Source organism: Onychostoma macrolepis, chromosome 19, assembly GCF_012432095.1.
Source record: "Onychostoma macrolepis isolate SWU-2019 chromosome 19, ASM1243209v1, whole genome shotgun sequence".
Taxonomy (NCBI): domain Eukaryota; kingdom Metazoa; phylum Chordata; class Actinopteri; order Cypriniformes; family Cyprinidae; genus Onychostoma; species Onychostoma macrolepis.
This window is the reverse complement of record NC_081173.1, coordinates 610509-630596: the sequence shown is the minus strand read 5'-3', so window position 1 is coordinate 630596 and position 20088 is coordinate 610509. Positions and strand designations below refer to the sequence as shown.

Sequence of the window (20088 nt, the reverse complement as noted above, 5' to 3'; positions counted from 1 at the left end):
TCACTAAAATAAATGTAATCTTACCATATCCAAAAACTCGCTCACTCTGCTGTTATTCAATAGATTAAATGCACTAGAATTTTATTGAATAGTACGTGGGGATACGTTTTTAATTAAAATATTCATATTAATCAAGGATTTATTGACTTAATGCACCTTATTTTGAAATGTACAAAATACATGGTTTCAAATGTCCTTTAGTTATGATTATTTCATTTATTCACTATACTATTTATTACTAATGTCTCATTTCAGTTTGGCTCTAGTTTTGTATTTATTCCATATGAAAATGTTCATGTATGTGGATTCAAATTCATATACAGAGTAAATCCTTTTCACTGAACATGTTAAAAATAAGTTTGAGAGAGTTGTCTGGAGCTGGTGGTGACGACCGTGCTGCTGGAGTTCCTCTATAGCCTAAGTTTAGCCGTTTAGTTCTGCCGCTTGTATTTATGCTTCAAATTTCATCAAAGTTATATTATTTTGTGAAGATTATCTTGATAGACAAAACCTGTAAGTTTCATGAACTCTGATTGAACACAGCTTATGTTTTGCGATTATCCAAAAGCCTGTGGAAAAATCCTATTGGCTTTTTGTCGAGGAACCAGCTTCATGCTAACCGCCGATCCGCCTACAGAGTGATGTCATAGTTCCCCCTCTCTATAGACCCTTTTTCTGTTAGTAAACATTGTGATGTCTTCCTGTGGGCGGAGCTTAGGTGGAGGCAGAAAGATGCCCCTGACCGCTTCACTAACGCTAGCTATGAAGTCTGTTAGCTGTTTTTTTTAACAATAACTGGAGAAATTCCGATTTTACCTGCATATGTACGGTCACTCACTGTCCGGGACCACAATTGTTATTTGAAAAGGTTAACTTTAATGGATGAATCCAGATTGGCTGACCCGCACGCGCTTGTACTCAACGCTTGGACGATCGGACAGGATTCCCTTCGGTTGAGTGACTCGCATCTAACGTGTATAGTACAGACAAACTCACCGTGTCTATCTAGTCATGAAGATGTATTTCAATTTCAGCAGGCAACTATTTTTACAGCTACATTATTATTCCAGCCACAATTACTCATAACAATGAATATACAATTACATATGATTAAGCATATAAATCGTCAGTTTGTTGTTTTACACACATGCACACAGACATTAGTTCATACACGACATAGTAGTGAGAAACATAAGATATTTTTAGACGCGCCCATAACAACAAAAGACAATACTTTATTGAACCTTTTCTCATAAGAAGTGTGCGCTGCAAACACGAGCATTTTTGGCGATCGTTTCTGTCCAGTCCACTCAGTTTATCTCGTTTAACCACAGCTGGCGTCAGTTTTTCTTTGTCTGGCAGTGGCAGCAGCATTAAAATTTCAATATTTCAAAACTCTGACTTTATTCTTGCAATTCTGAGATTATATCTCACAATTCTGATAAGAAAAATCAACTTGCCATTCTGTCTTTTGAGTTTATAACCCCCGATGTAACATTTATTACCATGTGTAATTTCTATGAGTACAATACAATCCCTTGTGCAATCCCCAGTTCACAAGCACATCACATGCATGCTGCTGATTTCTGGCTATGAAGAGTGTTTGCTGAGGAGACACAAAGATAAGAGATTTCCAGTGGGGGCAGTATTAATTCACCTGCCAAAATTATACTGCTACAGGAGACATTTCTGGCAGTGAAGTGTGTTTGATGAGAAGATTGTGACTTAAGCTTCAAAGGGAGAAATCTCTTGGTTTCCACCGAGCGGTACGGGTCAGTACGGTACGGTACGGGACCGAACACCCTGATCCAGCTTCCGTTTCCAAAACCAACCGTACCCTTACTTGGCGTGGTGTATGCTGGAAAGTAGCTATCAACAATAAAGCATGATAATAAGCACAACTCTGCCTCTTTTTAATGAACAATAATAGCCATTATAAAAGTATAAGTACAAAGTCTAAGAGGCTTATATAAGAGGAAATAAAACAGTACAGTTCAAAGTTAAACATAACTTTGTGCTCAGTCAAAACGATATGACCAGGAACAAATAATAGATTCACGAGACCACGAATGCCTGTTAAATATACCCAAAAAGAATTGTATCTCATGTTTAATCACTGCAAAGACATCAGAGCCAGCGGCAAATGTCAGAAGGACTAGCCGAGCTAAGGCTGCTCTATTCAGATGCATATCAAATATGCGGCATAGCAAATTTTCACTATCTTTATAAATAAACCACAGATTTGAGTTTTAGACAACTACATTCTTGCCTGAAAAACTCTTAAAAATACATTTCATGACAATAATATTTTGCAAATGATGCGGGTTTTGGGCAATGATGTTTCACAAGTCCACAAGAACAGAAAAGAATGCATATTCTTGAAAATATAAAATTATAGAATACATTGTTATATTTGTTTGTGTTTGTGCACTCTGATGTAAATAAGCCCAACACTCATGGACAGCAGAGCGGAATGAGAGAAGGAGAAGCTTTATCCCCTTGCATAATGCAAAAGTGACAATTCTAGTCAACCAATCAACGTTCTGCTGTGAGTTTAGCTCCACCCTTTTGGTACCCTTTGCTGTGCTAGGTACTCCCAGCAAGGGGAACTAACATGTTTTCACGGCTGCTTGGGCTGAATACATGGCTACAAAGAACCTGCAGTACAAAAGGAGTCAACTTCATCGACAACTTCAATCTTTTCTGGGGCCATAGACAACTGTTCAAACTGGATGGCTTCCACCCAAACAAACTTGGTGCAAGAGTCCTAAAGGACAATATCTATTTCTCCCTCCGTCATCCTTCAGTGGTGTGTGCCAATCCACTCAGCCTGGATGGCACACACACACCTGGACAGAATATGAGTGACCACAGGACTTCATGTCAGCCTCAGAGTCATCATATGGTTGACACATCCCACAAGGACACTGATAACACCACGCAGCCAAAACAAGCTCTTCTCATGGAAACTATCCCAGCTGAGCCCTGCCCAACGAGCTCATCACAGACAGACTGTGACGTACTACATCAGCTCCAAGACTCAGCACCCAAGGACAACTATCTGGAAAACAGCCAGGGAAGCCAGGACAACATTTCACAGCCACCGGAAACACCAGAGCCAGAGCCCATCTCACCAGACACACTATCCCTCTCTCCAGAATCTCCACTTCTAAGCTTCTCACAGAAAATGGAGGAACTGGTGTATGCTGGGACCAAACTCTCCCACTCTTTCACTGCAAGCCCCCAGATATCAACTAAAAAACGGCGGGCCCCACAACCACCAAAGACTGCAGGCCCAGCTCTCCCTCCTCCTCCTGTGAGAGCTCTCCGTCCGTGCCACAACGCCAGGCCCAAACCCTCCTCCATCAGCTGTAGGTGAACCAAAAACAACTGATAACAGCTCTCAGTGATATGTGTCGGGTCCCCGCTATATTAGCAGCAACACTCACAAATGTTCACAGAACAAGCGGGAACCCAGTGTGCCTGTAGCTTTCTATATTTCTGTTTTAGCACGTGATAGAAAGTCTAAGGCCTTCTCAAGCCGTACGGCTGACCCATCTAATCTGCGGCCTGTAATGCACCAATCTAAGATTGCTGTAGAGACTAAATGTAATTCCATCAAGTTAGCATTTTTAAACATTCGCTCACTAAAAAATAAATCATTTCTGATCAATGATTTAATAACCACAAACAACCTGGATTTTATGTTTCTAAATGAAACATGGCTTGAAGACAGCTGCAGTGCAACAGTCCTCAATGAAACAGCCCTCCTAACTTTAACTTTACAAGTGTCTGCAGGACAGTTAGGAGAGGTGGAGGTGTAGCTGCTCTATTTAAAGATGTTTATCAATGCAAGCAAGTGTCATTTGGTCAGTATTTGTCCTTTGAATATCTAGGTATTGTGCTGAAAGGTGCTCCACGCATTCTGTTTATCATTATTTACAGGCCTCCAAAATACTCTCCAGCCTTTATTGAAGAGTTCACAGAACTGTTATCAATGATTTCCTCAGAGTTTGACTGTTTTACTATTGCAGGGGACTTTAATATTCACATAGATAATGCAGAAATCAAAACTGCAAAAGAAATTATTACTGTTTTAAACACTTTTGATCTGATCCAGCATGTGCATGAACCCACACACAATCGTGGACACACTCTAGATTTACTCATCAGTAGAGGTCTAAACATTTCATCCATTGTTATTAAGGATGTAGCACTATCTGATCACTTCTGTATTTTCTTTGATATATTGATCTCTGTTACCACTGAATCTAGATCTGTCTCTGTCAGAAAGAGATGCAGTAACGAGAACACTAGTACGCTATTAATGAAGGCTATATCTTTAACACCAAGCATTTCTGCAGACTCTGTTGATCTTCTCCTGGATTCCTTTAACTCAAAAGTTAAGAATGTTATTGATGATATTGCTCCGGCAAGGGTCTGCAAGAAGAATGGCAGACAAAAATCACCATGGAGAAAATCAACAGCAGTTCAGAGTATGAAAAGACAATGCAGAAAAGCTGAGCGGATGTGGCGGAAGACAAAACTTGAAATTCACTATAGCATCTATAAAGACAGCCTTCATGCTTTCAATGTGGAACTAGCCACAGCTAGACAGACCTTCTTCTCAAACCTTATAAACAGTAACTTAAACAACTCTCGCACTCTTTTTGCTACTGTTGAGAGACTAACAAACCCCCCAAGTCAGATTCCCAGTGAAATGCTCTCCGACAGCAAATGCAATGAGTTTGCTTCCTTCTTTTCTGAGAAGATCAATAATATCAGAAAGGAGATTGGCACATCCTCAAGTTATGCAGAGGTCACACAGATTCGACCGCAATTTCAAAAAGAAGTGACTATGTCTGTTTTTGAAGCAATTGATAGCAAAATTTTGAAAGAAATAATACAGCACCTTACATCGTCAACATGCTATCTTGACATACTTCCCACATCTTTTTTCAAAAGTGTGCTTAACTGTTTAGAAGCAGATCTCTTAGAAGTGGTGAACGCTTCACTTCTTTCTGGGACTTTTCCAAACTCCCTGAAAACTGCAGCTGTTAATCTTGATAACACCATGTTGAACAACTATAGACCAATATCAAATCTTCCTTTCATAGGTAAGATTATTGGAAAGGTAGTTTTAATCAGCTGATCAACTACTGTTAAGGAAAATGAGCAATTGTCCTATTGCAAGTTTGCCTTTTTATTTCTTTAATACCTTTTTATTGTAAATACAAGTTATTATATGTGTTGGTTTATTAAGAAAGAGACCACACGTTATTGTATTTGTTTTATTGAAAGTAGTTTATTAAGACACCAAACATGTTATTGTATGTTTTATTGAAAGTAGTTTATTAAGAAATACACCAAACATGTTATTGTATATGTTTTATTGAAAGTAGTTTATTAAGAAATACACCAAACATGTTATTGTATATGTTTTATTGAAAGTAGTTTATTAAGAAATACACCAAACATTTTATTGTATATGTTTTATTGAAAGTAGTTTATTAAGAAATACACCAAACATGTTATTGTATATGTTTTATTGAAAGTGAAGCGAAGGAGACATCTTAGAAGAAAGTCCCGGAGAAGAAAAATTAGAAAATGGAGGACTTTATATAGGAGTCTTCTTAGGGAATTTCCAGACCTCATGACATCAAGACATTGGAATCCACCTGCTGTCTATAAAGGACTGAAGTACGATGAATAAAATCAGATGCTGGTTCTGTGTGACAGCTTCTCCGGTGCCAGCGGCCTTGCCAGAGATGCCTCTAGACAACCGAGCTAGAAAATTATATATACCTTTGTTTTAATTTCTATATTTTTTATATTAGTATTTTATTTGTAATGTATTTAACCTATATACAATAAAACTATATTTAATTATAACTAAGAAGCTCGCCTGCCTGAAGAGTCTGATTTATAGACTTGAGCAAGAACAGACCACGGAGAAGTCTTCTGAGACCTATTTTGTGAGTATGAAAATTTACATGCTTATAGGAGAGGACAGACTCGACTTTCTTTACCTAACCTGAGAATAAATAAAATAAGGTAGAAGGTGTATCAAATTTAGCACCGCAAAACACTACTTAAACTCAAATGGATACCTGGACAATTTCCAATCTGGTTTCCGAGTGCGTCACAGCACAGAGACCGCGCTTATTAAGATAATAAATTATATTTGATTTAATTCTGATTCTGGCAAAATATCAGTGCTGGTACTACTAGATCTTAGTGCTGCGTTTGACACTGTTGATCATAACATACTTCTAGAGAGACTGGAAAACTGGGTCGGGCTTTCTGGGATGGAACTCAAATGGTTCAGGTCATACTTAGAAGGGAGAGGTTATTATGTGAGTATAGGAGAGCATAAGTCTAAGTGGACGTCCATGACATGTGGAGTCCCACAAGGCTCAGTCCTTGCACCACTCCTGTTTAGCCTGTATATGCTCTCACTAAGTCAAATAATGAGAGAGAGCCAAATTGCCTATCACAGCTATGCTGATGATACCCAGATTTACCTAGCCTTATCTCCAGATGACTATTGCCCCATCGACTCCCTCTGCCAATGCACTGATGAAATTAACAGTTGGATGTGCCAGAACTTTCTCCAGTTAAACAAGGAGAAAACTGAAGTCATTACACTTGGAAACAAAGTTCTCAAAGTGAACGCATACCTTGACTCTAGGGGTCAATCAACTAAAAACCAAGTCAAAAATCTCGGCGTGATTCTGGAGACAGACCTTAGTTTTAGTAGTCATGTCAAAGCAGTAACTAAATCAGCATACTATCATCTCAAAAACATTGCAAGTATTAGATGTTTTGTGTCCAGTCAAGACTTGGAAAAACTAGTTCATGCCTTTATCACCAGCAGGGTGGATTATTGTAATGGTCTCCTCACCGGCCTTCCGAAGAAGACCATTAGACAGCTGCAGCTCATCCAGAACGCTGCTGCCAGGATTCTGACTAGAACCAGAAAATCTGAGCATATCACACCAGTCCTCAGTTCCTTACACCGGCTTCCAGTTACATTTAGGATTGATTTTAAAGTACTGTATATTCACTCATTTACAAATCACTCAATGGCCTAGGACCTAAATACATTGCAGATATGCTCACAGAATATAAACCTAACAGACCGCTCAGATCATTAGGATCGAGTCAGTTAGAAATACCAAGGGTTCACACAAAACAAGAGGAGTCCGCTTTTAGCTATTATGCTGCCCGCAGTTGGAACCAGCTTCCAGAAGAGATCAGGGCAAAATGCATTCTCTAAGACACTAAGAGCCATAGAGGCAAATAGTGCATTAGAAGGTACTGGAAATACAGAGAGAATGTGAGACGCTAGAAGGGAGATTCTAGTCGTAAATCGTTCTACCAACTCTAAATTCCTACCATTACAGACAGGGGTGCGCTCCGAGTTTTAGCGAATAGGTCAGGTATGATGGTCAAAGTAAGTAGGGGGTGAAGTAGTGGAATAATTAGATGTTTTAGAAGTTTTTTTTTTTTCACTTAGTGCGGAAGAGTTTGAACAAATCTTGAGAAAATTTGTTTTTAAATTTCTTGTTATTATTATTATTATTACTATTTTTTTCATTCCTTATTTTTATTGTTGTTATAATTATTATTTTTTTTTTTTAAATGACTATTTTACTTCCTTTTATGCAAAGCATTTTGAATACCATTGTGTATGAAATGTGCTATATAAATAAACTTGCCTTGCCTAGGTACCCCAACGGAAGGGTACCAAAAAAGTGGTACGGTACGGTTCGATATTTTGGTACCATTCACAACTTCTGACAATGGAAACGGACATAATTTCATACTGTACCGAACCGTACACTGTTAACAATTTTCCTGTATATTCACCGTAAGTTACTGACAGCACGGTCGCAAGTAAGTTACTGAATTTTGGTTTTACAGCAATGTACTGTAATGCAACTTTACAGTATGTAAAACAGTGTACTGTATAACTACAAAACAGTATTATACTGTATTTTTACAGTACTTTGCCATTTTCACAGTACTTTGTAATTCTACTGTATTTTGCTATTGTGTAATATATTATACAGTGGGGCAAAAAAGTATTTAGTCAGCCACCAATTGTGCAAGTTCTCCCACTTAAAAAGATGAGAGAGGCCTGTAATTTTCATCATAGGTATACCTCAACTATGAGAGACAAAATGAGAAAAAAATCCAGAAAATCTCATTGTAGTATTTTTAAAGAATTAATTGGTAAATTCCTCGGTAAAATAAGTATTTGGTCACCTACAAACAAGCAAGATTTCTGGCTCTCACAGACCTGTAACTTCTTCTTTAAGAGGCTCCTCTGTCCTCCACTCGTTGCCTGTATTAATGGCATCTGTTTGAACTCGTTATCAGTATAAAAGACACCTGTCCACAACCTCAAACAGTCCAACTCCAAACTCCACCATGGCCAAGACCAAAGAGCTGTCAAAGGACACCAGAAACAAAATTGTAGACCTGCACCAGGCTGGGAAGACTGAATCTGCAATAGGTAAGCAGCTTGGTGTGAAGAAATCAACTGTGGGAGCAATTATTAGAAAATGGAAGACATACAAGACCACTGATAATCTCCCTCGATCTGGGGCTCCACGCAAGATCTCACCCCAATCAAAATGATCACAAGAACTGTGAGCAAAAATCCCAGAACCACACGGGGGACCTAGTGAATGACCTGCAGAGAGCTGGGACCAAAGTAACAAAGGCTACCATCAGTAACACACTGCGCTGCCAGGGACTCAAATCCTGCAGTGCCAGACGTGTCCCCCTGCTTAAGCCAGTACATGTCCGGCCCGTCTGAAGTTTGCTAGAGAGCATTTGGATGATCCAGAAGAGGATTGGGAGAATGTCAGATGGTCAGATGAAACCAAAATAGAACTTTTTGGTAAAAACTCAACTTGTCGTGTTTGGAGGAGAAAGAACACCATACCTACTGTGAAGCATGGGGGTGGAAACATCATGCTTTGGGGCTGTTTTTCTGCAAAGGGAGCAAGACGACTGATCCGTGTAAACGAAAGAATGAATGGGGCCATGTATCGTGAGATTTTGAGTGAAAACCTCCTTCCATCAGCAAGGGCATTGAAGATGAAATGTGGCTGGGTCTTTCAGCATGACAATGATCCCAAACACACCACCCAGGCAACGAAGGAGTGGCTTCGTAAGAAGCATTTCAAGGTCCTGGAGTGGCCTAGCCAGTCTCCAGATCTCAACCCCATCGAAAATCTTTGGAGGGAGTTGAAAGTCCATGTTGCCCAGCGACAGCCCCAAAACATTACTGCTCTAGAGGAGATCTGCATGGAGGAATGGGCCAAAATACCAGCAACAGTGTGTGAAAACCTTGTGAAGACTTACAGAAAACGTTTGACCTCTGTCATTGCCAACAAAGGGTATATAACAAAGTATTGAGATTAAATTTTGTTATTGACCAAATACTTATTTTCCACCATAATTTGCAAATAAATTCTTTAAAAATCCTACAATGTGATTTTCTGGATTTTTTTTTTTTCTCATTTTGTCTCTCATAGTTGAGGTATACCTATGATGAAAAGTACAGGCCTCTCTCATCTTTTTAAGTGGGAGAACTTGCACAATTGGTGGCTGACTAAATACTTTTTTGCCCCACTGTATATATATGTGTGTGTGTGTAGTTGGAATAGTACATACATATAGTTATTCATATTATGATACTACTATACTTCAAAATAACATTACAAATCAAAAGGCAATCCAAACATATTTACAAAAGTATTTATGTTAAAACAGAAAATATTTTAGTACTGTGTTTGCTACCCAGAGTACAGTGCATCAACAATTTACAGGAAAGCATTTTAAGTGTGCAAGAATATAAATGAAACAAACACACATGCATCTTGACGGCTGGATTGGGAATCACTGTCCTAAGAAAGAATTTGATTTATCTTAAAACTATCTTAAAATGTAGCAAAAACAAAGTGTCTCACAACCGTCGCCCCTAAATGCAGGGCATGTGGGTGGTGGCAAACAGGCCACTGATCCTCTCTGTGAAGTCCTCCAACATTTTGGACTGAATGAAGCTGTTGACATGCAGGGTTGATGGCTATCACTCTGCACCACCATCCTGATCTTCTGCTTGTAACATGGCTGACGAGACGTGAGACGTGAGACGTGCGGCTCCAAGTGCAAGCTTTTATTTAAAGGCATGGTCATATACAGGCAGGGTCGAAACAATGGCAAACAGGTATGGCAGGGATAAGACAAAAGAGTAATCCTAGGGTAAGCAAGGCAAGACTAGGATAACTAACAAGGGCTCTGTAGAGTAGCTAACGCTAGGAGAGGGATATGTGCATACAATACTCGGCAGTGAGGGAGAGAAAGACCATGGCTTAAGTAGAGTGTGTGATTGGTGATAGCAGCAGAGTGATCAGTGCAATCAGCTGTGTGTGCAATCAGTGCAATGGATGATGGGAAATTGAGTCCAGTGTGATGTGTGCTGTGAGAGTCAATGTGGTGAGCAAGTGACCTCTGGTGGTGAGTGAACGGAAGTTCATAGACCGGATTCGTGACGGAGCCCCCCCCCAAGGAGTGGCTTCCAGACGCTCCAAACATTACACAATCCAGGAGGGTGGTGGAGCGGAGGTGGAACAGGGGGAGGGATGGAGGGCCAGGTCCACGTGGAAGTAGGAAGACCGGGGACTGAGGCAGAGCCGGCAGAGCAGGACACCCACGCAGAACCGGCGAAGCAGAGAACCCAAGCGGAGACCAGGACGGAACAGGAGCCCACCAGTGCAGAGCAGACGGAGCAGGAGCCCACCAGAGCGGAGTAGACAGAACCGGAGACCTCCATGGCGGAGCAGAAGACCACGACGGCGGATCAGATGGAACAGGTGGAGCAGAAGACCACCAGAGCGGAGCAGAAGGACCTGAAGACCACCACGGCGGAGCAGATAGAGCAGGAGCACACCACGACGAATCAGGAACCCACAGCAGAGACTGGGACCTAGGGAAAACTGAGACACAAGGAGGAGAAAGAACATGCACAGACACACGGACTGAGGTAGGGAACATGGGAAGTCCATCAATATATTCCCTGGTGGCAACTGAGAGGGCACACAGTCCATAATCTGACTCATAGACAGTGACTGGCCAGACAGGCAATTCAAAATTTGTTACCTTGGTCAGTTCCGAACAGGGCAATAGTTTAGAGATAGCCTCCTCGGCCGGCAGGGAAAAAGTTCAAGACCTGGAGCCCACCAGGGCTTGTGGCCGTGATAAGACAGAACGAGAGTTCATTGACGGCTTCCATAGCCGTGACCGGACAGGACGAGAGACCGCCACCTCTGGAGAAGCTACAGCGGGCGCTGCCACCTCGGGCAGTTCTGCGGTGGTGTACGCAGCCCAAACGCAACACAAAGCGATTCCCATCAGGGGAAGTGCCTCGGACAGGGGAATATGCATAAGAACAGGAGGGTTAGAGTGAGTGGGTTTGGGGATACCAGCTGCACATGCAGACACCAGCGGTGAATCCCTCACACTGGATACCAGACTAGGATAGTGAAAAACTGACCTTGATGATCTGGGTGTGTCAGCCTGGAGGTGACGTGACTCTGGAAGATCAGCCGTGACAGGCTGTGACTCTGGAGGATCAGCGGAGACGTGACTTGACTCATGATGTGACTCTGGATGACCAGCTGTAATGTGACGAGACTCTAGGAGATCAGCTGAGATGTGACGAGACTCTAGGAGTTCAGCTGAGATGTGATTTGACTTGTGACGATCAGCTGCGATGTGAAGTGACTCTGGACGGACAGCTGTGACGTGAAGATCAGCTGTGACTTGACTTGGCTCGGCTCTTTAAGATCAACTGTGACTTGACTTGGCTCATGTAGATTGACTGTGACTTGAAAAAAAAAAAAACTCTATTAACAGACAGTCCGGTAGATCAGAGTAATTTGTAATGGCTAAGAATTTGCGGATATTCCAGCGATCGCGAGCCTTGTTTAAGGGCTAACAAAATTCTTGGGTCCTCGTGTGGCCGAGTATTCTGTAACGTGGCTGACGAGACGTGAGACGTGCGGCTCCAAGTGCAAGCTTTTATTTAAAGGCATGGTCATATACAGGCAGGGTCGAAACAATGGCAAACAGGTATGGCAGGGATAAGACAAAAGAGTAATCCTAGGGCAAGCGAAGGTCGACGATGGGTGAACAGTATCCAAAAGGGCAATGCAGAGAGATAATCCAGGTACACGGGCTATAATCCAGGCAAGGGAATAAACAGAGTCCGAACAGTGAGACGGGGTAAATACTGGGAACACAGACTAGAAAACAACAAACGTTCTGTAAAGCAGCTGACACTAGGGGAGTGAAAAACGCAGGACAATACAGGAACTGAACAGAAACACAGAATGGCACGGAAAGGGTTAATCCAGGAAACACGGGCTTGAATACGAAAACAGGCAAGGCAAGACTAGGATAACTAACAAGGGCTCTGTAGAGTAGCTAACGCTAGGAGAGGGATATGTGCATACAATCAGGGCTGGACTGGGACAAAAAAAATCGGCCCTTGCATATATATATTTAAAATATGATATACACTACCATTCAAAAGTTTTTGAACAGTAAGTTTTTCTTTTTTTTTTTTGAAAGAAGTCTCTTCTGCTAACCAAGTCTGAATACAGCAAAAACGGTAATATTGCGAAATATTTTTACTATTTAAAATAACTGTTTTCTATTTGAATATATTTTAAAATGTAATTTATTCCTGTGATCAAAGCTGAATTTTCAGCATCATTACTCCAGTCTTCAGTGTCACATGATTCTTCAGAAATCATTCTAATATTCTGATTTGTGGCTCAAAATACATTTATTATTATGTTGAAAACAGCTGAGTATAATGTTTTTTCAGGTTTCTTTGATGAATAGAAAGTTCAGAAGAACAGCATTTATCTGAAATAGAAATATTTTGTCTTTATCATCATTTTTGATCAATTTAAAGCATCCTTGCTAAATAAAAGTGTTAATTTCCATAATTTCTTTCCCAAAAAACAAAACAAAAAAATTATACGGACTCCAATCTTTTGAATGGTGTATTAATGTTACAAAAGCTTTATTTCAGATAAATTCTGATCTTTGGGTCTTTCTATTCATCAAAGAATCCATTAATAATAATAAAATTTCTTGAGCAGCAAATCAGCATATTAGAATGATTTCTGAAGATCATGTGACACTGAAGACTGCAGTAATGATGCTGAAAATACAGCTGCGCATCACAGAAATAAATTACATTTTAAAATAAATTCAAATAGAAAGCAGTTATTTTAAATAGTAAAAATATTTCACAATATTACTGCTTTTGCTGTATTTTGGATCAAATAAATGCAGGCTTGGTGATCAGAAGAGACTTCTTAAAAAAAAAAAACATTCAAAATCTTACAGTTCAGTAACTTTTGACTGCTAGAGTAGATATGTATCATTGCATCCAGTTGTTTTGGATAATAAAAAAACGTCAGGTCTGACAATATCGTGTCTTTTCGAATTTAAATCTAGATTTATTCTCATTGGCCCATGGACCGGATTCGTGACACTGCTCATTCGCTGTCAGCCAGTACATTTCTTCCCATCGGTGGTGAAGCTGAAACACAGTCATGAAACACACACATAAAGACAAAACCTGTTATCCACAGCACCAATAAAGATGAACAGACAGCACAGGGAAAGTAGTGAATGACAAGCATAGAAAATAAATACAGTTGAATTCAAAAGTTTTAAACTTTTATTAAGAATCAAGTGTATGTAAACTGTCAAGTGTAAAAACTGCCTTGTGTCAGCAGTGCCCTTCCCAGGGTGCAAAGACAAGTGGACCACACTGTAGAGCTGCAAGAAATCACCTACATTTGATTCAATAATGTGTTAGCCTACTTCTTGACGATGTATAGACTAAAATCATATAGACTGTTGCCTATAACATTACATGTTACTCCAACAAAACATCAAAGTTATTAAAAAAAAAATATATATAGGGTGAATTCAGGTAATCTGGGACATTTTTTGCAATTTTGATTTCTGTGATTTATTTGATATCTAACACATTAGATCAACACATTAGACTTTTCTGAAATCCCTAAGATGTTTTCTAACCACACCAGAATAAATAATGTAGATATTTTGCCCAGAGGAGACGTGCCACACCTATTAAGTGTTTTTGTGCCCCCAAAAAAATTCTGCCTGAATTTGATAATCTGGGACAGGTCACTTTATAATCTGGGACATATGTATTAGGCCTAAAAAAAGCCTATATTCACCATACTTTATGCATGCCAAACACAATATCACCAATAGCTCCCTTCATTCTACTCTCATTGCATTGGTTTAGCTTCTTCGTATTTCTCTCTCTCTCTCTCTCTCTCTTCCTCGCTCTTTCTATTGCCATCTCTTTTCCTGACGCTGTGGTGCCATTGCATTTTGTAATACATTTCATTGAGTTAATTAAAGGCCATGGATATTTTCATATTTTAGCTGATTTAATGACTGTGTGTGTGTGTGTGTGTGTGTGTGTGTGTGTGTGTGTGTGTGTGTGTGTGTTTGTGAACAGAACATTGTGAACTGGCCTGCTCAGTGATTTGAACCGTTGTATATACTAAACTAACTGGGAATTTGGGAAATGAAATTAACGGTTTACTTCATCCTGATACCTTTGCTTGCTTTGCTCGCCCCTTTCTGTGGACTCACCCCCATGAAGTCATGTGATTTTTGTCACATGACATCCATGCTAAAATTATAGTAAAAGTCCTGTTGACTAAATTTGATTAGAACAGGAAATAAACACACTGGAGTTTAGGTGTCCCAGATTACCCGAATTCACCCTACATTACGCTTGACTGAGCTTGGCTGAAGATGTTGGCATGCATTTTACTTGTTTCTGTTGTCTGCAGTGATGGGAATAACGGCGTTATAAATAAACGGCGTTACTAACGGCGTTATTTTTTCAGTAACGAGTAATCAAACGAATTACTGTTTCCCCCGTTACAACGCCGTTACCGATACTGACAATACAATGTGGCGTTACTATATTATATTATTATAATTTTATTTTTCAGTTGATCTGAATGGATGCAGTGTAGCTGTATTTGACGCACCATAAACTACTTATTTACATTGCCTTTTTTATTGTTACTTATACTATGTCTGTATCTCTATTTTCTGTACATTATTGTATCATGATATGCGACTGCAATCATGTGTATGTGACTGTGCATCTGTCTACTGTCCACTTAACTGATTAATGATTTTGAAAGGACTGTTACGATTATGTGAATCGACTGTCTGTTGTGTTCCTGCTTTTGTACAGCGTCCTTGAGCTTAGAAGAGGCGCTATATAAATTAAACATATTATTATTATTATTATTATTGTTGTTATTATTTTTAGGTTTTTTTCCCCCCTTTTTTTAATCGAAACACATGACAAACAATATTTTAAGCACCACCACCAGTCCTAAGTTCAGTCAACATGACAAATAATTACTAAAGTTATATCATCATATAATGCTAAATTATCATAATATCAGATTATAATGCTTGACCGACTGATGCTAAGTGTCAGATATTAAAAAAAAATAAAATAAAAAAAAACTGTGCCATTTTACAAACATAAGCTTTATATATATATAATTGGTTGATACTATTTACAATAATATATTTAATTTGATAGGTGTCTCTCCCACAGAAATATTAAAATAGATCAGTGTACAATGTTTTACAATAATAATTTATTCTATTTAGTGTCCATTTCATTCATTTAATATTGGGGGCGTCCAAGTTATTTGACATATTTGAACATTTTCTTTTTTACATTTTTTTAAAGTAACGCAATAGTTACTTTCCCTGGTAATTAGTTACTTTTACAATGATGTAACTCAGTTACTATTTGTGAGAAGTAACTAGTAACTATAACTAATTACTTTTTTAAAGTAACGTGCCCAACACTGGTTGTCTGATAGATTATTAGTAACTGATAAGAGTAATTATACTAATCATATTTTTATTATCATAATCATCTGTATCAATCACGATTCACCATGCTAAATAGTTAATAACCTGGCACCAATATCTCTGACCCCAAACCTCCCATTTACACCGCAAATGAAACTGTATTCCTCAACCATGTCTAAGTCGGTGAGTAATTAAAGACGTCAGTGCGGTTATTGACCGCGACCGGACACTGCGAGGCGCTGGTGAACCGACGATAGTTGGCAGGTTTCTCTTTAAATACGCACTTACGAGCAGCAGACCAGCTGCGTTTCAATTGTTTGGCACAATCTCTTGGTAGGTCTTCTTCTTCTTTCTTTTTTTAATGAATGTTATCGTTTTCGAAATGAATGCTGGTCAAAAGCCAGTGACTGCTATCATGTAAACCGTGTGGGATGAATCATGCAGCTGCTCTTTTAGCTGATTTCAGATGTGTGCCTTACACGTTTTCATGCAGGTTGTTCTGCATTGAATATTTGCTGGAGATCGAATGATCGATGTGTGTGAACGTGTTATTGTGTGAAATGATTTGTTGCACTTCTGTGGAGAAGTAATGTTTGATTGTGATTGCTGTTAGTCGATTGCAGATGTCTTAAACTGTCATGCTGTGTATCTGCGGCTGAACAGCATACTGCACTGCTGACGATCCACAGATCGTTTTATTGCGTGAAATGATTAACAGTAAGTTATACCTTTGTACGCGCTAAGCTGACACCCTTTTGTGCAAGAGTGTTAAAAGAGTCCCTTCTTTAGGAAGTATATGGTGATGATTGTAGCCCTTTAATGGAGTGTGATCAGCGAACGTGTCAAAGGTATTTATTTTATCGTGAAGCTAGGATATCCTGAAATATGCAGGACTGTGCGAGGACTGGGATTCAGTGATCCGCGAACCGGATCTTTTTGGACCGTTCGGTTCATTGAGCCGGTTCATCTGTTCCTGACGTCATCAAGCAATGATGTCACTACGCATTTATTTTTCTAACACTAGTGCTGCGTCCCAATGTGCCTACTACGCCCTTAAAGAATGTGTACTCTTTTGGTGCAGAAAAAGTACACACTTTTGGGTGTGTAGTAGATTTTTATTTATTTTTATTTTATTTATTTTTTTAATGAAAATGTACATGCAAAACAGGCTTTAAATTAACAAAATTAGGTCATAAGACATAAAGGGAAAAAAAAACAATTGCAGATACAAGGCAGACATAATTATAAGTTATATATGTTGTACATCATTAACATCAATAAATAAATACAAGTTAGAAATCCAGATGAAAAAAAATAAGTAAATAAATAAATAAAATCCATGCAGATGGGGTTACGAGATATTATGAATCACTAAATTGGTTGAAAAAATTAGCTAATGTAATAGCTTTATGGCTTGACAGTGAATGTAAGGAAGAAGCAATAATTTGAAGGTCGTTTATGAAATGAGGGAAAGAAGGGGTGCATTTCAAAAATCTACACTTATGAATAAAGAATTTACCACAACAAATAAGGTTGTTAATTAAGTAGTATTGCATACAGTCTTTTTTAAATACTCCAAACTTAATTTGTTTATAGTTAAGAGGGTTAATATGTATATTGATTAAATACATTCTGTTATTCACATGAGACCAGAACAGCTTTGAGTGAATACAGTTGAAGAAAATATTCTCAGTGGTTTCAGTGTGACTTTCACAGAACTGACAAGAGTTTTCCTCAATATTAATTTTGATCGAAGGAATTCTTTCGATGGATATATATATCATTCATTATTTTAAATTGAAGTTCTTTTACTTTTGGGAAGATTGGAAAAGAGAGGTAGCTCATTATAATTTCTTTTAACTCCTTTGAGTCAAAATCTTTAAAAAGATGGTGACGTCTGAGTTGATTTGGAGAAAGTCTATTAATGAAAATATTTCTTATAAATATGTTGGTACATTTTTGATGTCTAATAGACAAAGTATCCAATTTCAGAGACGCAGGAGAAAATGTCACAGAATAATGAGAACGAGTTCCTTTGATCAATAATATTATACTTTTAGGAATGGCATTTACAGCTGTATAAAACTCTTTAGGATGACATACAAAGCCATGTTTCAGGCAGAAATCAGTGTAACTGAGAATGTCACCATGGTTATCCATCATATCCAATAAAGAAAGAATATTATATTTAAACCAACTTTCATAAAATAAAGACTTATTGCGATGTAAAATAAAACGATTGTTCCAAATACAAGTCTTGTGAGGACTGAAATTGTGGGAAAAAGCTAGTTTGCAACACAATAAAACCTGTTGATGAAAGAGAGGCAGCTTAGACGATTCAAAATCACACTTGATTAAAAATTCGAGACCACCTGTCTTCCCAAACACTGAAGAAGATATTGTAAACCATATACTGTTTGTTTTGTGAAGAAATGATCTTAACCATTGAGTTTTTAAGACATTGTCAATAACATTCAGACCTCCTTCTTCAAAACTGCGAATCAAATCATTGTTGTTTACATAGTGATGCCTATTTTTCCAAATAAAATTAAAAATTGTGCTGTCATATTCCTTTATTAAATGAAGAGGGATACCAAGTGAAGAGGCTGGGTAAACCAATCTAGAGAAGTTCAATTTTGGTTCATAAGATTCTTCCAAAAATAGATACATCTCTTTGTAATCAACTGTTGAGAATTAATTTTGCTTTTAGAAATTTGTTTACAAAATTTTCCTGAATGTTATGATTATTATCTTCAGTAATACCCAGGTATTTTACAGAAGTTTTAACAGGGATATTACATAAAAAGTCATGAATTGCAATTAATTCACATTTGTTTATATTTAAGTGCAAACCAGAAGCACTGGAGAAGAAATTAACTAATTTAATAGCTCTATCAATTTGATGTTTATCCTTTAAAAAAAGAGTCGTATCGTCTGCCAACTGACTAATAGAAATGTGTCTTCCACATACCCTGAGTTTGTCAAAACTATTGTCATTATTGATCAAAATAGCAAGCACTTCTACAGCCAAGATGAACAAGAAGGGGGAAATGGGACAGCCTTGCCTAATGCCTCGTGTGATATTAAATCTCTGAGACGTCCCATGCAATAGTGATACAGAACTATTAATGTCTTTATATAACATTTTAACAAAAGATGTGAAATTGTTGCCAAAAGCGTATTTACTAAGAGAATCAAATATGAAATTGTGTTCAATGGTGTCAAATGCTTTTCTAAAATCCAAAAACATAATGTAACCATCATCCTCAATCCATTCATGATAATCTAAAATATCTAAAACTAGCCTAATATTATTATGTATTGATCTGCCTTTCATAAAACCAGATGTGATTCACTTATTATTTGGTCTAGTCCTTCCTTTAATCTGTTTGCAAATCGAGAGCTAAAGCCTTATAATCACGTTAAGAAGAGTAATGGGCGCAGATGATCTATGTGTCGCGCATGCGTGCCTGGCTCGGGCATCAGAGTAATGTGCATTACTGTTAATACATTCAAGAAGGACTTGAAACAATAAATCCCTCAAGTCTTCCTGAAAGAATTTATACAATTCAGGAGTGAGGCCATCAGGGCCTGGAGATTTTCCTGAGGATCATTTATCTATGGCTTTATCAAGTTCTTCAGTTTTAACGTCCGCCTCACATAAATCTCTAAAATCTTCGCCAATCTGTGGTATATCAGTATGTATTCTATCAAAAAGAAATTTACAATCTTGTGCAGAAAAATTTGAGCTATATAAAGTACTATAAAATTTAAAGATCTCAGAAGACATAATTTTGGGGCAATTATTTGTAATTCCATTAACATAAAGTATAGTATTTTTTTCCTGTCGCCTTTTTTCGAGTCTACAAAAATAGCTATTGCTTTTTTCCCCTTTCTCTATCCGTCTTGCTCCAGATCTCACATAAGCTCCTTTGGCTTTTTGAATACACAAATGATCAAGTTGAGATTGTAAAGATGAGATTTTTAGTTTAGTTTCATCATCCATTTCACTTCTATTACATAACTCACTTAACTCTCTTGTTAATTCCTCCAAATCTAGTTTTACTCAAATTTTTACTGAAATGTGTAGATAATTCC

The 20088-nt window shown here is 38.3% G+C and overlaps 1 protein-coding gene across 1 annotated transcript in view; it reads left to right on the top strand.

The window, feature by feature from the left end:
- The first annotated feature begins 16207 nt into the window (after nt 1-16207).
- Nucleotides 16208-20088, top strand: part of LOC131525450 (NACHT, LRR and PYD domains-containing protein 12-like) — a 70073-nt gene continuing 66192 nt past the window's right edge. The window contains exon 1 of the mRNA XM_058753069.1: nt 16208-16323. The gene's annotated coding sequence lies outside the window, so the exon portion shown is untranslated. The remainder of the gene's footprint in view (nt 16324-20088) is intronic.